The 20,473-nt window shown below is 43.1% G+C and overlaps 1 pseudogene; it reads right to left on the bottom strand.

The window, feature by feature from the left end:
- Positions 1-19,736: 19,736 nt before the first annotated feature.
- On the bottom strand, positions 19,737-20,139 carry LOC142427489 (interleukin-17D-like; annotated as a pseudogene).
- Positions 20,140-20,473: the final 334 nt, after the last annotated feature.

The following is a 20,473-nucleotide window of genomic DNA, read 5'->3' as shown; positions in this document are numbered from 1 at the left end:
TGCCCCTTTTGAATATTTTTTTGAGCTTAACTCAGCGGACTCATGTAGTACTCGTCCTTTTGTGCTTGGCTTACTTCACTTAGCATAATTTCCGCCAGTCTTCCCATGCGGCAATGTGCTTCATGCGTTCATCATTGCTTTTTAGGGATGCATAATACTCCATTGTAAGTATGTACCAGAGATTTTTAATCCATTCATCTGTTGATAGGAATTTGGGCTGTTTCCAACTCCTTGTGATTGTGAACTGTGCCGCGATGAACATTGGGGCACAGATGTCTGGCCGTGGTTTGTTTTTTGTCTCTTCTGGGTATAAGCCCAGTAGGGGGATTGCTGGATCATAAGGTAGCTCAATTTCCAACTGTTTTAGATATTGCCAAATCGATTTCCATATGGTTGTACATACCTACAGGTCCCCCAGAAGTGGACATGTCATCATAATGCCATTATTGAAATGCAAGTGTAGACCTGTTTCACAATGGAGGATCACAATATTCACTTGTACAGAATAAATCCTTGCATGGCTGGATGCTATTTACACGAAAATGAGAGCTGATTGTCAGGGAAATTTTAAAATAATATTCACTGAGAATAATATATATCTTAATACAGCATAGAGGGAATTGATGTAGTAAGTCAATGATTGTACACCTACAAACAGTTCAGTACTCTTGGTCTAGCTGTCTTCTGCTTCTTCAAACACCATGAATTCTCAGTCTGAAATCCTCAGGTTACAGCTGTGTTTGAGGTAGAGTCTAGTTTACCTAGTGTAGTTTCCAATTCGGATCTCTCTGGTCTAGTCCTTGTGTTCTATGTCACTTGACTTGGGTCCCCAGGACGTGCCTAGAAACATGGGCCAATGTGGCTTATTTGGTGCATATTACCAGGAATCCTCCTCTCTTAGGGTCTTGAAAGTATTTTCAGTCATTTCCCTCCTCACCCTTGGAGGTTGGTTCTCCCACTTCTTTTACCAATAGTCATGTACTTCTGTTCTCCCAGACATGTCTGGTCCCTTTCCCCACTCGTGACTTGACTTCCCCACCAGTATCCCTCATCCCTCTGTTAGGAATGTCTCTCTGCCCAAAGGGGACCTCCTCATTACTTTTCATGCCAGCAACTCAGTAGTCAACATCTCCTCCCCCTCCCTTGACAGTTTGATCCCAGATCATGTGAGGAGACCTCCACCAAAGTGCCCTTCAAGATACATACCTAGGGAGACTGGTGTATAGTTAGTTCATTGGCATCAGTAGGTTCTCTACCAGGCTGCCTGACCACCCTTGCCAGCATACTGGATGCCCTGAAAACCTGAGCTTGTGCCCATCCGAACAGCAGTGGACTCATACAGTATTTGGCCTTTGGTGATTGACTAACTTCACTCAGCATGATAGTTTCCAGGTCCCTCCATGTCGTGAGGTGTTTTATCGCTGTTTTTTAGGGATGTGTACTATTCCATTTTGTGTATATATCCCAGAGTTTTTTTTAATCCAACAATGATGAATATTTTAACATACTAACACAAGCACTATATCCTGTCTGAGTGGGAGAAGTCCTTAGACTGAGGCATCACCCTTTTGTATCCTCGGCTAGTTGAGACGTCTGAGTCATTCTCAGCACATGCAGGTTTTTTTCAATTTGGACTTTCAGTTGGACTATGGAGCAAAGTTACAAATACTGGGGAAAATTTTTCTGAACTTTGCTGTTCTAGTGGAAAGTTTGAGCTTGAAGTTAGTTATTCAATAACTGAGGTATCACTGTAGAGATACACTTAAGGACCCTAATACGAGACATAAACACACTGCTGAACATCATGAAAAATATGTACACTCACTATAGAAGACAAAATAAAGGACTGAGATCTTCTAAATTAATAAAGGGGCATCTGTCATCAGGCGTTGCTGCTCTCCTACTTCAAGAAACTTAAGTCTACTTAGCTTTTAAGCTGATTTTCTCCCTGCCGAGTGCAGGATATCCCTCCTATTGGGGAACCTCTCTGAGAGCTGTAGAGGAGATCTTCCTCAGCTTGTCATCTGGTGGCCACGTTGCCCCGTCTCCCTCTCATATGATATTTTGCAACGAAAGATCCACTAGTTTTTATTCCACCTTATGAATGAGCCACCAGAAATTGATCTAATATTGTTAAAAATGTTAAACATTCATGGTTTCTTGTACTTTAAACCAAATCAAATGAAGTGAACTTTCCCTCAAGCCTTCCATAACTCACCCCGCATCCCTGAGTTTTGCTTTACCATCTTCCACATTCTGGTAAAAAAGACATTCTGCTTTAAAATAAAACAACTGTCTGTTTCCCTCTTTAAAAACGAAAACAGAAACCTCAAAAAATTACTTTTGGTCATTTTGTCTTCTGTCCTGCTTTTCAGCCCATGCTAACACTTGCAACTTAGTTGTTAAAGTAGTTTTCATTCAGTAGTCTAGAACACAGACTCCTGTCAATTTCATGCATGTTCACTGTCCCAGTGATAGTTAAGGTTTATTGTGCCAAACTGGCCAATAAACACATGTGGGATTAATTGAAGAGCAGAGAGATAATTGGCTCAGTGAGCCTCGCCTTTCTTCTTCTCTGGTCTCTCATTCTCTGATGGCCAGACCAGTGTGCTGTTGCCTTAGCTAGTTCCCTGCTTCAGCTGGCAAGGCTCACTTCCTGCCAGACATCCCTGAGGAGAAGCCACATGGACCTACCCTGATGCAGCCCTGGGTGCTGGAGCAGCTGTGTGGAGACCCCTGCCGGCACTGAGATGCTTACATTGCCACTGGATTCAAAGATTTTCTACCCACTGGCTTGTGATCATCCTGCATTCGGCATCATTGCATGTGTTTTGTGAGTTTGAGGAGGACTTTGTAGGTCGATGTTGGACATATGGGATAATGTCGGACTTATGGGCTTGGACAGCACTGGGTTGGGATGATTTCTTAATGTACACTTACCCTTTATATAAAACTCTTATATAAAACATGAGTGTATATGAATTTTATTTCTCTAGTCTACCCAGACTAACTCAACCCCAAAATGCTGCATTTTAATAATTCAATATCACACATATGTCAAGGATAAATACCTTCTAAAAAAACACACTTCCGTTGAATTGATTCTGATTCAAATTCACAATGATCCTACAGGACAGGGCAGAACTTCCCCCCTGGGTTTCTGAGACTGTAAATCTTAATGGGAACAGATAACTGCTGGTGGTTTCAAACTACTAACCTTGTAGTTGGCAGTCCAATATGCCACTAGAGCTCCAAAGATTCATTAAGGCATGAACATTTGAAAAGGCACCAAACTTTAAATCTTAATTAAACTTCTAGATAAGTGGATAGATTCAAAAGAAATAATCTATCAATGAAAACAATGTAATTAATAAGTATACATGTATTATGAAATAAAAGTTGAGCTCTTTGGAAAAATATACATGTATTTTACCTAAATAATAATACCATCTGGAAGTAAAAATTATATTTTGTAAGCATTTCACTTTAGCAGGCCTTTTACTATCAATTAAATAATTAGTAAGTTTTTCTATAATGCATTCTTTTAAATAACTGTCTAATTAAAAGATAGCTTGTTAATGGAGTGGGGAAAAAAGAAACTAAAAACAAACTCTTAAGATCAAAAGAGAAGCCCATAGAGGGCTCTCATCCACCTTCCTATTTGACTCACAAGCAGTTTTCATCCGAGTGAGTGCCGATTTGGGTGAAGGTCAAACACTCAAACAGGCATAGAACCACTCACTGCCTGTCTTCCTTTTAATATTATAAAGGTTAACAACTGCACGTTTTCAACATAGTACAGCCTTTGTGACAGGCAGGAATCTTTAAAATATAATTTAAAAGAGAACATTTGTTAAATCTTAAACAACAAAAAGATAAGACAAGACACATAATCTAGGTGAGGGGGACCATTAACAAGAGATCATAATGGCATTGAAGGGTTTACAGAAAACCAAAGTTTCTTAAATAACACATCGGAGGGCAAAGGATACTTATGAAGACATGATGGCAGCAGACCAATACACCCTAGTTGTAGCAAGGACCACAGAAGTAGGAATGGGACTGTAATTGGGAAATGTGCATTATGCTACACAGAAGAGCTTATAAGATTGGTTCAGGGCCCTCTGACCAAGGCAGTCGGGATGAGTCTTGATTATCCGATCCTAGCACTCCAATTTCCATTGAGGACTTACTCAAGCAAGTTCTTCAGGGCCCTGCAGCTTCTCTATGGCTAGGGTTGTGGCAACAATCCAGTCGCTTGATGCACTCTGCCTCAGAGCAAAGCTCTGCCTGCTGTTGGCTGATAGTCAAATCCTCCATTCAATGGAGGCTGAATTCAGATGGAGACTCATAAATGGATTTCAGGCTTCCACTGTAAACCATGGCCTTCCGCAACCACTCACTCACTCACTCTCACTGCCACTTGAACCAGTGTTGACACATAGCAACCCCTTGGGGGTCTCAGACTGTAACTGTTTACAGGAGCAAGAAAGCCCAGGAGTCTAGCTCCAGGAGGGTTGAATTGGATACCTGAAGGAGGTATGGAGTCAGCAAACACAGACGAGACAGGCAGGAGAGACATTCTGGTGGAAGCAATCTCTGCTGAGTTCTTCCAAACAGCTTTATTTATACCATAAAAAGTTTTGCAGACCACTACATAAAAACAATGCCTTATTGTTTCCACTAAAACCTGATAGAAGAGCATTATAAAGTCTGTACTTTTTTCTGTCACTTTCTGTCCTCTTCCTGGTTCTTTCTTTCTGTATTGTTTGTTTTATCCTTCACATACTATTCTTGATTGAGGTGTTCAGAAAATTTGTCTAGACTCATATCCTATTCATTGCCCTATTTTTTGCTCACAATGTTCCTTTCCTGCTTCACTAACTTAACATAATGAAACTACCTCATGTACTACTTCAAAGCCTAAATTATTCTAAAAATATCTACAAGAGAGTTAAATGCATCTCAAATATTTTCCTTTATCAGCTCTCTTATGGTAACTGTTCATTGTCTACCTATGTCTCTTATTTTTTGTACTCCTGAGGCACCATGGGGGGGGGGGGCCAAACCATCTGATTCTTTGCCAAAGACTTAATGTTTCCCCTTTTACTTGTTTCCTATTAATGTTAACCATTCTCTCTCCTTCTATGTAAGCCCCTGTCCAAGGTAAAGGGGTGTCAGTTGGGGGAGGCAGTCTATAAGGTCCTCTATATCAGGGAGGCCAAAAGAATCCACTCCAGGTGTGGTAACCATGACAATGCACAAAATTCCCAAGAATGGATTTGACAACAGTAAATATTTGAGGGATGTTGGAAACCCTCCCTGGGAAGCTCTGCTCTGTAGATGCTCCTTCCACTAGGCTGGAGTTTTGCTAAACAGCATGGTTGTAATGGCTCTCAACACAGTTGCTGGTGATTTTGAACTGCTGGCCATGCAGATCACAGCCCAGTGCATAACCACTATCCCTTTGCAACCACAGTGAGCAGAAATGTAAGCTCTAATACAGCCACCACCGCCACCCACACATGCACACACAAACACACCTGCAACTTGGGGTTGTTTTCCCCTTTCTTCTGGACTTCTAGGACATCAGATCTTCCTCCTGCACAACAAGCAAGCAGGTGGGCCAGTCTACAGTTGTGGGATCCTGCAGTATTCTTGCTATGGGCCTCAGGTGAGAAAGACTCTGGACCTACTGAGGCTACTGCTCACACAAGCTGAGCCTGCATGCCTGTTTGGAGGGTGGGGGAGTAGAGTGAAGAGATGAATACTGGCTTAGCCTTGAGCCCTGGCTTGACCCTGAGGCCTCACAGACAGGGCCCTCCAGATGGTACTGTGCTGCCTTTGCCACTCTCTCACCCTCCTCTCACCACCCTCAGGGCTTCTTGTGCACAGTGAAGGTGGCCTGGACACTCTAGCACTGTCGTCCACCTTCCCTTCTGGACGTCAACATTAGAGCATGTATATTTGCAATGCAATGGGCTATTTATTTACTCTTAACTCTTTGAAATTAGACCATGCATACCAAAAGCATTGAAATCAGCTTCTTGTCACTTTCCCTCTGTTTTGTAATTACCCAGGCCAGTGTTTAGATCAGCTAGGGAAGGAAACAGGAGGGTTTTAAGGCTGTTATCCCTCTCTCTCATTCTTTAATTTTTCCTCTCATTTATGGAGTATAACACAAATAAGGGAAAACATACAGTACAAAATTGCACAACCCTCTTTATTTAAATTGTCAAGGATTGTGTCATGCTTGGCTCCACAATCATTGCTCATGGCATTTGCAGTCAAAAGATCAAAGGAGATGTTGCATTAGGTAAATCTGATGTGTAAGAACTCTTTAGAGTGTTGGAAAACAAGGAAGTTATTTTGAGGACAAAGGTCATGATATTTTCCATTGCCTCCTTTGCATGTGAAAGTTGGACATTGCCAATGGGGTGAAGAAGGCAGATGGTGCTCGGCTGTGTTAGACAGGGTTATCTAGAGACAAAACCAGATTGCTAAATATAGATAGATAGATAGATAGATAGATAGATAGATAGATAGATAGATAGATAGATAGATAGATATAGATAGATAGCAAGCACAAGAAATAAACAGTTAAATTATAAAGCAGTACAAATGGCTCAGTGCAACTCACTCCCGTGAAACAGTTCTGAGACACTGGCAGTCCTTCAAGTCTTGAGGGCCACCAGGCAGTCCTCTGTAGAGCAATTCAGGCTATCCGGCACAGGCAGCAAACAGCAAGGCAGGTCACCAACAGTCAGCCAGATTACAGGGTCTGACAGTCCCCAGCTAAAGAGATGTAAATTCCAATTGTGTGGCGAAGTAGGCCTTGAAGGAACCTCAAATTACAGCAACACAATCCACGGCATAGGTGTCTCACAGATAGTGGAGCTTGCAAATTGAGGCACAGAACAAGCAAGGCAGCCTCACACTGGTCCGATGATCAAAGAACAAGAGAAAAGAAAGGTGAGGCTCGCCGAGCCATTTAGCTCTCTGCTCTTCAATTAATCCCACATGTGTTTATCAACCAGGTTGGCACAATAAAGTACATCAATCCACCCCTTGCCAACTTGGCATCTGTACACAATTCTTTAGCCATATATAATTATATAATTTCTGGACATTGATGAAATAACACTTATACTTATCATTAATCATCTATCATACATATAAATGAAAACACACTGAGTTCAATTGTAGCTGATATATCATACATGAACAAAGGAAAGATAGTCAATAAGCACATATAAAGAAAATACACTGACAAACCTTGCTTTTGCAATTGATCATGTGGTCGTAACTGATAGGTAAAACTACCTTCTTCTACTACCCAATCTGTATGACCTTTGCCCTCAGCAAGCACCTCAGCTGGCTGTGGTGTTTTGCCTGGTGGGGTGACCCAGACCTTCATTCCTGAGGGGTCCGAGTCATTATAAATCCTGTCAGGATTGGGTTGCTGTAATTTACCATTTATTTTAATCACAGTGAATGGTAGCACTAAGAGTCAGCCTATGGGATCTCCTGGATTCCAGACATATTCTTTACCTCCATTATGTAATACCAGTCCAATTTCTATTTAATAATCTGGATCAATCACACCACCCAGTACAGTGACACCCTTCCTGATTGTAGATCCAAAGGCATGAGAAGTACAAAGTGGCCAGGGGGTATTCTCAGCTGCCAGTTCAGTGAAATCCGTGCTGTGTTTCCAGGTGGGAGAGTTCCTTCCTTTGGGACCAGGACCTCCAAGCCTGAGGAAGACAGGGTTGCTGGGACAGGAAGTAAAAATGTTGCAAGTGGATCACTAGGAGTAATAGTGAGTGGTGCCACTCCAGCTTCCACCCCTTGGTTCCTGGACCCATAAATTCTGGCTATTGGAAACACAGTACCATATATTGGCCACTGGTTTAGAGCGTAGGTTTAGAGCGTATACAGCTTCCTGGAAAACATTGCCCCAGCCCCGCAAGTTGTTGCCACCTAGTTGGCACCATAATTGTGTCTTTAGGAGCCCATTCCATCGTTCTATCAAGCCGGCAGCTTCAGGATGATGAGGAACATGATACAACTAGTGGATTCCATTGGAACGGGCCCTTTGCCACACTGTATTTGCTGTGAAGTGAGTTCCTTGTTCTGAAGCAATGCTATGTGGGATGCCATGCCGGTGGATGAGGCATTCTGTAAGTCCACAAATAGGAGTTTTGGCAGAAACATCGACTGAAGGGAAGACAAATCCATGTCCAGAATAGGTATCTATTCCAGTAAGAACAAAACACTGTCCCCTCCATGATGGAAGTGGTCCTATGTAATCAACCTGCCACCAAGTTGCTGGTTGATCTCCCCGAGGAATTGTCCCATATCTTGGACTTAATGTTGGTTTCTGTTGCTGGCAAATGGGGCACTCAGCAGTGGCAGTGGCCAAATCAGCCTTGGTGAGTGGAAGTCCATGTTGCTGTGCCCATGCACAACCTCCATCCCTGCCACCATGTCCAATTTGTTCATGTGCCCATTGGGCGATAACAGGAGTGGCAGAAGACAGAGGAGGACCAGTCTCCACAGGCATGTCATCTTATCCACTTGATTATGAAAGTCCTCCTCTTCAGAGGTAATCCTTTGGTGAGTGTTCACGTGAGATACAATTAACTTTACTTTCTTGGCCCATTCAGAGAGGCCTATCCACATACCGCTTCCCCACACCTCCTTGTCACCAATTTTACAATCATGGTCCTTCCAATTCCCTGACCTTCAAGCCAAGCCCATTAGCCACAGCCAATGAATCAGAATATAATCTCACATCTGGCCATTTTTCCTTATATGCAAACTGAATGGCAGGTGCACTGCTCGAAGTTCTGCCCGTTGGGAAGATTTCCCTTCGCCACTGTCCTTTAGGGAGATCCCAGAAAGGGGCTGCAGTGCTGCTGCTGTCCACTTACAAGTGGCACCTGCATATCATGCAGAGCCATCAGTAAACCAAGCATGACTTTTTTGGTCTTCAGTTAAAGTATGGTAAGGAACTCCCCAGGAGGCTATAGGTGCAGACTGGGAAAAAGAAGGTAATGTGACAGGAGTGGAGACTGGGCATTTGGGCCACTTCATGCAGCTTACTTGTCCCTTTAGGTCCTGCTTTGGCCTGATCTCATATATACCACTTCCATTTAACAATGGAGTGTTGCTGTGCACATCCAACTTTATGATTATGTGGGTCAGACAATACCCAGTTCATGATAGGTAATTCAGGCCTCATGGTGACTTGGTGGCCCATGGTGAGGCGTTCAGCCTCCACCAAGGCCCAGTAACAGGCCAACAGCTGTTTTTCAAAGGGGTAGTAGTTGTTTGCAGAGGATGGCAAGACTTTACTCCAAAATCCCAATGGTCTACGCTGTGATTCACCAATAGGAGTCTGCCAAAGACTCCACACTGCCTCTTTATCTACAAGTGACACCTCTAGCACCATTGGGTCAGCTGGATCATATGGTCCCAGTGGCAAAGCAGCTTGCAGGGCATCCTGAACCTGTTGAAGAGCCTTTTCTTGTTCTGGGCCCCACTCAAAAATGGAGGCTTTTCGTGTCACTTGATAAATAGGTCGAAGTAGAACACCCAAGTGAGGAATATGTTGCCTCAAAAATCCGAAGAGGCCCACTAGGCGTTGTGCCTCTTTTTTAGTCGTTGGGGGTGCCAAATGCAATAGCTTATCCTTCACTTTAGTAGGAATATCTCGACATGCCCCACACCACTGGACCCCTAGAAATTTTACTGATGTGGAGGGTACCTGAATCTTCATTGGGTTAATTTCCCAACCTTTTGTACACAGATATTGCACCAATGAATCTAGAGTCTTTGACGCATCTTCCGTAGTGGGTCCAATCAGCATAGTGTCATCAATATAATGGACCAGTGTGGCATTTTGTGGAATAGACAGGTGGTCAAGATCCCTTCAGACTAAATTATGGCACAGGGCAGAAGAGTTGATGTACCCCTGGGGGAGAGTTCTGAAAGTATATTGTTGCCCCTGTCAGGTAAAGGCAAACTGCTTCTGGTGGTCCTTTGAGACTGGTATTGAGAAGAAGGCATTAGATCAATAGCTGCATACTAAGTACCAGGAGAAGTATTAATTTGCTCAAGCAATGAAAGCCCATCTGGAACAGCAGCTGCAATTGGAGTCACCGCCTTGTTAAGTTGATGATAATCCACTGTCATTCTCCAGGATCCATCTGTCTTTTACAGGCCAAATAGGTGAGTTAAATGGGGATGTAGTAGGAATCTCCACCCCTGCATCTTTCAAGTCTTTGATGGTGACTCTGATCTCTGCAATCCCTCCAGGAATGCGGTTCTGCTTTGGGTTTAATATTTTCCTAGGCATTGGCAGTTCTAATGGTGTCCATTTGGCCTTTCCTACCATGATAGCCCTTATTCCACATTTCAGGGATCCAATATGGGGGTTCTGCCAGTTACTAAGTATGTCTATTCCAATGATGTATTCTGGAACTGGAGAAATAAGCACAGGATGGGTCCGGGGGCCCACTGGACCCACAGTGAGGCATGCCTGAGCTAAAACTCCATCAATAACTTGACCTCCATTAGCCCCCACTCTGATTGGTGGGCCTTCGAAACACTTTGGGTCTCCTGGAACTACTGTCAGTTCCGAGCCAGTGTCCAGTAATCCCTGAAAAGTTTGATTATTTCCTTTCCCCAGTGAACAGTCACTCTTGTGAAAGGCCACAGGTCCCTTTGGGGAAGGCTAGAAAACTAATAGTATAGACCTTCCATGATGTAGCAGGGTCCTCCTTCAAAGGGACCCAGTCTTCCCCTCATTCAAGGGGTTGTGGGTCCGTAAACTGGCTGAGGTCTGGGAATTGGTTGAACAATCATGACTGTCTATTCTGCTGTTCACCTGATCTACCATTCTTTCGCCTGCACAAATCACGTAAATATTTAGTAGGTTCCCATCTAGTTCACTCCTAGGGACACCGTGGCCAAGTAGCCGATGCCATAATTCCACACGAGACAGGGTGCTTTGATTACTATGGAAACCTTGTTGTCTATTATAACCACATCCACCCTGTCTCTGTTGATTCAGTGCTGACACCTGCCCTCTACCATCACGGGGACCAATCAGCCCCATTGTGGGCAAATGTCGGAGTTCGCTTAGGGCATTGCCCACTATTAATCCTGGTGCACATAAAATAGCAATTACAGGAGCCTTGAGAGATGCTGGGGCCCACTTCACAAACTTGTTCCTTATGGTTGTGATAAAGGGTATGTCCTCAGGACACCCCCTTTTTGGGTCTATGGGAATATCCTGATAGATCCATTCCAACATACCAATTTCTCTAAGCTTTTGGATGCCTTCCTCTACAGTGTATCAAAGCAGGTCAGGTACTTCAAGCTGTTCTAATCTAGGCCATCTGGCAGTTCATTCTTCATTGAACCAGCCAAAATAAAGAATTAGATCCTCTCTTAGCCTCTCTCACAGAGACATTGAAAGAAGAGTCTGGGCTTAGGGGTCCCATATCCAGAAACTCAGACGGGTCTAATATTACATTTCGTGCACCAGTATCCCACACCCTTAGTAACCATTCCCAGGGGTATTCTCCAGGATATTGCTTGTACGTATTTGAAAACTCGAGCAGGTCTTTATGTGTGCAGCGCGCTTCTTTTTGGGTAATCATCTCAACCTCACCTGTGTAGGAGCTTTCTGAGACTTAATTTTAGTGACAGGTCTAGCAGAAACAATAGGTGGTGAGGGTGTTTCCTGGGCGCTCTCAGCAATATCTTGTAAGGCATCTCCCTCCGGGTAATGCTACCAATGCAGCCCCACCTGGCATATCAACTTGAACAGTTTGGCTAATCTGCTCAGGTGTGGTTTGTGAATTAATACTTTCAGCTGGGAGGGGTGGACCTATTGACTAGGGTGGGTCAATTGTTTCTAGGGGCTCAATATCCTCTTTTTCTGATCATCAGCCCATATGTTCCCATCCCATGTTTCTGGGTCCCAACTTTTCCCAATCAATGCCCTCACTTTGGTGTCAGACACTGCTCCAGATCTGAAATTCAGCTGCCATTGTAATTCAGCCATTCGCATAATGAGACTCTGGACCTGGTTCTCAGCAATGTCAGCTCTTTTACTAGAGGAGAGAAGGCTCTCCTTTGTAGTACAGATGGAAGCTTTCAAATCTGTTAGTCTGCACCTGAGGCGTGCTTCTGAGGCTCTGAGATCATCCCTCTCCTTAATCACATTTTCCATTGTAAGAAGAAACAGCCAACCAATTTCCCTATACTTGTCATCCTTACAAAACTCCTGGAAAATATCAAACGTACAATCACTCAGAGCCTCTCTTTTAACCAGCACCTCATCCATCGGTGGTGCTACTGTAGGTATTAGCTCTGCTATTTCACACCATGGATTAGTAGGAGTAGCAGACTTAATGCTGTTTAGACTAATCAGGCAGGAGAGTCCATTTAAGAAGCCCATATTAATGATTTTATTTCTCTAGAAGCACTCCTCGTACCAAAATGTATTACACAGGGTTCTCTAGAGAAACAAAACCAGATTACTAACAATTTTATATGTATATATTTATACAGATAGATAACACAAGAAATAAACAGTTAAATTATAAAGCAGTACAAATGGCTCAGTGCAACTCACTCCCGTGAAACAGTTCTGAGACACTGGCAGTCCTTCAAGTCTTGAGGGCCACCAGGTAGTCCTCTGTAGAGCAATTCAGGCTATCCGGGCACAGGCAGCAAACAGTAAAGCAGGTCTCCAACAGTCAGCCAGATGACAGGGTCTGACAGACCCCAGCTCAAGAGATGTAAATCCCAATTGTGTGGCAAAGCAGGTCTTGAAGGAACCTCAAATTACAGCAACACAGTCCACGGGTTAGGTGTCCCACAGGTAGTGTAGCTTGCAAATTGAGGTACAGAACAAGCAAGGCAGCCACACACTGGTCCGATGATCAAAGAGCAAGAGACAAGAAAGGCAAGGCTGCCAAGCCATTTATCTCTCCGCCCTTCAATTAAGCCTACATGTGTTTATCGGCCAGGTTGGCACAATAAACTAACTACCTCATCAGCTATTAGAAGATATAGCATCTGAGGTCTTAGAGGCTTGAGGATAAATAAGTGGGCATCTAGCAGGGAAGCAACAAAGCCCACATGGAAGAAGCACACCAGCCTATGGGATCAGGAGGTGTCAGTGGGAGCAGGTATGAGACATCAGAAGCTCAAACAAACAACCATATTGATGTGAAAAAGAGGGGTCGGAGTGGAAACCCAAAGCCTATCTATAGACGATTGGACACAAACACCCCACTCCCAAGAAGGATCACAAAGAAGGAACAAGTCAGCTATGGTGCAGTGTAGTACCAACAAAACATACAACATTCCTCTCGTTCTTTAATGCTTCCTCCCCCTGACTATTATGACCCTAGTTCTACCTTACAAATCCAGCTAGACCAGAACATGTACACTGGTTCAGATAAGAGCTCTCAACACATGGACTCCAGGACAGATAAACCCCTCAGGAACAATAATTGAAGTAGCGATACCATTAGGGTAAGGGGAGGGTGGGGGGAGAAAGGGGGAACCAATCTCAATGACTGACTTATAACATCACCACTCCCCAAGAGGGACAAACAACAGAAAGGGTAGCATGAAGGGAGGTAGAAGACGGTATAAGTCAGGAAAATGATAATAATTTATCAAGGGTTCACGAGGGTGGGAGGATGGGATAGGGAGAGGAAAAAGAGGAGCTGATACCAAGGGCTCAAGTAAAAAGAAAATGTTTTGAAAATGATGATGGCAACACATGTCCAAATGTGCTTGATACAATTGATATATGGATTGTTATAAGAGCTGTAAGAGCCTCCAATAAAATGATTTATAAAACAAAATGCTATTTTACATTTTAAAAAGTTGGACATTGAGTGAAGACGATTGAAGAAGAATTGATGCATTTGAATTGTGATGCTGGAGAAGAATACTGAAAGAATCCTGGACACCTAGAAGTGTGAACTAATCTTTCATGGAAAAAATACAACCAGAGTGCTCCTTAGAGGCAAGGATGGTGAAACTTCATTTTACAGGAGAGATTGCTGTCAGGGATGACCAGTCAGTCCCTGGATAAGGACCTTATGTTGTGTAAGGTAGAGGTAACCTTATGTAATGTAACAGCGAAAGAGAGGAAGGCCCTCAGTGATATGGATTGACACCTTGGCTGCAGCAATAAGCTCAGGCATAGGAACAATTGTGAGGATGGTGCAGGATTGGGTAATATTTTATTCCTTTGTGTATACGGTCACTATGGGTCGTAACTTGACTAGATGGCACCTAACAACAGCACATCCGTGAGAACTAGAAAACAATGTACTGTAAATCGTGTATACATAAACAATGTATACACCCAATTGTGTAGTTGGGTGAAGTGTTCTTTAAATGTCTAAGAGATCAACTTGCTTGTTTTATTTTTGTAAATCATTTTATTAGGGGCTCATACAACTCTTACCACAATCCATACATACATCAATTGTGTAAAGCACATCTTTACATTCATTGCCCTCATCATTCTCAAAACATTTGCTCTCTACTAAAGCCCTTGGCATCAGGTCTTGATTGTTTTATTTAGTTCTTCTATATCATTCTTGATATTCATTCCAGTTGCTCTATTTTTCCTTGAAAGTGGTGTATGAAAATCTCCTGCTATAATTGCAGTATTGTCTATTTGTCTCTGCAACTCTAAGTGTTTGATTCATGTATTTTGAGTCTTTCATTGGGTGCGCTGATGTTTTATATGGTTATGTCTTCTTGTTCATTGTAGCTTTCATCGTTATAGAATGTCATTCTTTGCCTTTCACGATGGCTTTTACTTTGTAGTCTACTTTATCAGAAATTAGTATTGTTACTCTCACTATGTTTATTACCATTTGCTTGACATATTTTCCGATTCTTTGATTTTTTTCAGTCTGTTTTTGTCTTTGAATCTACAGTGTGTATTTTGTAAGCAATATATTTATGGGTCATGATTGCTTACTATTCCAATTTGCTACCGTTTCATTCAATGAAGAGAAACTGAAAGCAATTCCACTACAAATGGAACCAGACACAGAGTTGCCCTTTATCACCACTCTTATTTAATATAGTACTGGAAGTCTTAGGCAGAACTACTAGACATCATAAAAAGAAAGAAATCAAAGGCATCCAAATTGGTAAAGAAGAAGCAAAATTCCACTTACAGACTATAAGATCTTATATGTGGAAAAATTCAAAGACTCAAAAATATTTATGGAACTAATTGAAAAATTTGGCAAAATAGTGGACTTCAAGTTCAACATACAAAAATCAATTGAATTCTTATATATTAAGGAAGAGTACTCCGAAAAAAGGAAATTTAAAACAATAATTACCCCAAAGATAAAATACTTAGGAATAAGTTTGGATTTAAATAATGGAAGAATTCCCATGTTCAATGAGTGCAAAGAGATTAAATTCTACCGTTAGTATGTTGCACAGCACTTCCTCTGACTGAGAAGGACCAGAGTGAGCATCCCAAGAGAATCTTGACAACGTGTTCCTCCTGAATCATTTCTGCCATCGGAAACTAACTTGTGCTCTGTTTTAGACTGCAAAAGAGACTCCAAACTCAAATTTAATTGAAGGAGAACGTTTACTAAGTCTGAAAAGAGACAAAGAGAATACAAAGGCATAGACACTTCACCCAGATGAAGGAGATCATTAGCACAAGTCAAGGAAGCATTCAAGTCGAGAATCTAATTATATAATATAGGAACAAAAGAAACTGTCACAAGTCCATGAGTGGTGGAAGATTAGCACATCATTGTTACAAATGGGACTACAGAAGCAGGGACAGGACCATAATTAGGGCACCTACATTGGCAGATAGAAGATACAAGATTGTTCCAGGGCCATCTGACCCACACAATCAGTACTCAACTATAATAGGCATCATTCATGAATATGGGACCCCCTGGATTGGCTGGAGAAGAGTGGAAGTTCTGCCCAGGGCAACTTTAATATATATCCCTGATTAATGATCAGCAATAATTCAATGGAGGTTTAATCGACATGGAAACCCTTCAAATGGGCTTTAGGCTGTCACTGCCATCCATCGCCCTTAAATAACTGGGGTGTCAAGACTTGGATCTCTAATACAGCTCCCGAGATTTGTCTCCCAATCTCTGTTGGAGTGTGAAGAGCCCTACTTGGGATGTCTTCCCAAATAAACCTAATGTCAGAGATTGATTAGATATTATATATATATATAAAATAGTGTGGCACAGCACAACTAATCAGAACAGTTACCCTGTGAATGTTGCTCTGTTTTTTTCCCTTCCTTCTTTCCCTTGAACCTTCCCTGTGCCTCTTTCCTCCCCACTCCCCATTCTTTCCCCCATAGCTTCAAATTCTGCTGATTTGGGTTTAAAATAATTTTTCTTATTTTTTAAAAATAATAGTGCTGTTCTATTATTTGTCATTGAAAGGATTGTCATTGAAAGTGTCATTGAAATTCAACCCAGTACTCCAAGATGTGAATGCAACATGCCAGAGTGGAATAGGGAACCAGTGGAGAGGTCTGGGGTGCCGGCCCCAATCCTAACTACTAAGTGGACACCTGCCCCTCCCCTCAGAAGAGTTTATTTCAAAGGATGACATTGAATATGCAGCTCTGGGAGAAAGACATATCTGATCAGAGCACAAGGGAACAGATGAAGGGGGAGGAGGAGAGAGTGGAGCAAATCCTGGCCCACCAGGCCGTGAGGACAATGTTCCCGATTAGAGCAGCCAATCCACAGAGAGGACCACATGGCCAGCCCCACTATGAAACAAGACTCCCCTCACTGACCCATGTCCCTAAAGAGGGCAACACCAGAGACACAATATGGGAATTGCGCCTGATCTGATCCTGCCACACCGAGGCAAAACACTAAGGGGGTGCAACAGAACAACAAGGGAATGGAGTGGCGAGGTCCCCAGAGAATGCTGAAGGTGGACTTTGGGGCTGGGCATGGTGCCTCAACAGACTGCTCAACAAACAATTCTTGAAGTAACATACAAGCTTTTTCTTTCTTGTTGTGTTTTGTTTTTGTCGTTGGTTTATTGTTGTTGTTTTGTTGTATATTGTTGCTCTGTTTTGCTCTGTCTTGTTTTTGTGCTTGTTATTATCTCTGCAGATCTGTCTAAATAAGACAGGCTAGATGAACAATCTGAGGGATAAAGCAACAGGACCGACAGTTCCAGGGGGACATGGGAGAGGGGGAGGTGGGGGAAAGATCGTGGTATTAACAAACCCAGGGACAAAGGAACAACAAGTGATCCAAAGCAGTGGTGAGGAGGATGTGGGAGGTCTGGCAGGGCATGAACAAGGGTAATGTAACAAAGAGGAATTGCTGAAACCCTGGTGGGGACTGAGCATGATAGTGGGACAGGAGGGAAGTCAAAGGAAATAGAGGAAAGAGCCGGGAGGCAAATGGCATTTACAGAGGTCTAGATAAAGACATGTACATATGCAAATTATTTATATATGAGGATGGGGAAATAAATCTATGTGCATATATTTATAGGTTTAGTGTCAAGGTAGTAGAAAGACATTGGGTCTACACTCAAGTTCCGCCTCAATGCAAGAATATTTTCTTCTATTAAATTGGCATTCTATGATGCTCACCTTCCTGACACAACCGCTGAAGACAAAGCGGGTGAATAAGCAAATGTGGTGAAGAAAGCTGATGGTGCCCGGCTATCAAAAGATAGAGCATCTGGGGTCTTAAAGGCTTGAAGGTAAACAAGTGGCCATCTAGCTCAGAAGCAACAAAGCCCACATGGAAGAAGCACACCAGCCGGTGTGATCACAAGGTGCCGAAGGAATCAGGCATCAAAGAACAAAAAATCATATCATTGTGTGCTCACCTCCATGATATGATCGCTGAAGACAAATGGGTGCATAAGCAAATGTGGCGAAGAAAGCTGATGGTCCCCAGCTATCAAAAGATATAACATCTGGTATCTTAAAGGCTTGAGGGTAAACAAATGGCCATCTAGCTCAAAAGCAACAAAGCCCACATGGAAGAAGCACACCAGCCTGTGCGATCACAAGGTGTCAAAGGGATGAGGTTCAGGCATCATCAGAACAAAATGCCTTACCATAGTGAATGAGATGACAGTGCAGAGTGGAGACCCAAAGCCCATTTGTCGGCCACTGGAGATCCCCTTACAGAAGGGTCTTGGGGAGGAGATGAGCCAGTCAGGGTGCGATGTAGCAAGGATAAAAAATAAAACTTTCCTCTAGTTCCTAAGTGCGCCTCCCCCCCTCCCCATGATCCCAATTCTACTTTGCAAGTCTGGTTAGATCAGAGGATGTACATTGGTACAGTAAGAACTGGAAACACAGGGAATCCAGGGCAGATGATTCCTTCAGGACCAGTGGTGTGACTGGCGATACTGGGAGGATAGTGGGAGGGTGGGTGGAAAGGGGGAACTGATTACAATGATCTGCATGTGACCTCCTCCCTGGGGGATGAACGGCAGAAAAGTGGGTGAAGGGAGATGTCGGACAGGGTAAGATATGACAAAATAATAATTTATAAATTTTCAAGGGTTCATGAGGGAATGGGGAGTGGGGAAGGAGGGGAAAAAATGAGGACCTGATGCCAGGGGCTTAAGTGGAGAGCAAATGTTTTGAGAATGATGAGAGCAATGAATGTACAAATGTGCTTTACACAATTGATGTATGTATGGATTGTGATAAAAGTTGTATGAGCCCCTAATAAAATGATTAAAAAACAAACAAAAATAAAGAGAATAAAATTTTAATGGAATTTTTTCATGAAAAAAAGAAAGTGATTAATTTGCTGATCATAATGTCTTCAAATTTGTTCAAATTGTGAAGTTTTAGACAGCTTCATTAGTTTTTTAAAATGCATATTTTATTGTAGATATGTACCAGAGTTTATCTATCCAATCCTTCATATCCATTCCTTGGTTGTGTCCATATTTTTGCTATTAAAGATATTACTGCTGCGATAAACATGAGTGTGTATATATCTGTTCTGTTCATATTTCGTTCTTTATTTCATTGGCATATATATTGAGAAGAGAGATTACAAGGTCATATGATATTTCTATTGGAAATGTTTATGGGCGTCCCATACTGTTTCTCATTGTGGCTGTAAAATTCTGAAATCCTGCCAGCAATGTTAAAATGTTTCAATCTTTCCACATCTTCCCTGCCTTTTTTTAATATTGCTAAGAATGTTGATGTGTGGTATCTAATCTATGTTTTAATTTGTATTTATCCTATAGCTACTGATCTCAGGATTTTTTTAATATAATTGTTTGCTGCCTGGAAGTCATCTCTTTTTTTAAAAAAATTTATTGACACTTTATCTACATATAAAAATTGAACAGTTCAATCGCATCTAGAAGAGTTGTACAATCATTGCCACAATCAAGTTATTCCACCACCATAACATAAACAATGCTGCCTACGCAAAAGCTCTTCCTCCGTCACCCAGGCTAACCATAGGTCAAGTCTAGTTTCGTTTATTATTTAAGTGGTGGACTTAGTTGATGCTTCACTTAGTTGGCTGCTCTAGAGCGAGGCCTCTACCTTTGGCCTGTGTCCTCTGCACGGCGCCCTGACTCCAGAAGCGCTGTGCAGGGGTGGGGGTGGGGGTGGGGGTGGGGAAGGGGCTCTCCACAGGGACCCAGGCCCAGAGGCCTCAGGGGACGGAGGGCTGGTCACTGACACCCAGCAGCAGCTTGCCCCTATGCTTGTCCAGGCTGGAGTTGATGCTCTCGGCGTCCTTGGCCTGCTCAGGGACGCAGGTGCAGCCACGGATGTGCTGTGGAAGTGCAGGCCCTCCTCGCTGAAGGGCCTCTCAGGCAGCCCCTGCACAAACTGTAGGTCTCTGGAGGGTGCTTCGGGAACCTGGGTGGGTCGTAGGAGATCTGAGGGTAGAGGCGTTCAGCTAGAGATACCCACAGACACACCGACAGAAGCAATCCAGGCCCCTGGAGCAAGGGCTGACAGGGACAGGTGTGGTGGTGGGCTGGAAGGCAGACACGCTGTCTGGGGCCAGTTCTGGGCAGGGTTGGGGATGCAGCCTGATGAGTTTCTAGCATGAGCGTGGCATGCTACACAGCCACTGTTAGGAAATCCTTTCAAAGTCCTGAGCTTTATCTATTGTGGTGGTCAGAAATTAGGTCAATTAGACACTCCTGGTTAGGGGGTGGGGTTAAACCTGTCAATCAAGTCGCAGCCTGATGACACCTTGATGTCATAAGCCTTCTGTAAAAAAGAAACAAACTAACAGGCAAACTAAGGCATCCCTCTCTCTGCCTCTCCAACTTCCTGCCTGCTGGAACTCTGCCTGCCTCCAGGGGTGGCCCCATGTGAGCCACCCAACCTCCACGATCTTCCTGCACCCTGCCATATTCCCAGAGACCTGGGATCCAC

Source organism: Tenrec ecaudatus, chromosome 15 (assembly GCF_050624435.1).
Source record: "Tenrec ecaudatus isolate mTenEca1 chromosome 15, mTenEca1.hap1, whole genome shotgun sequence".
NCBI lineage: Eukaryota > Metazoa > Chordata > Mammalia > Afrosoricida > Tenrecidae > Tenrec > Tenrec ecaudatus.
Note: the sequence above shows the minus strand (reverse complement) of the source record. Positions and strands in the feature narration are given on the sequence as shown.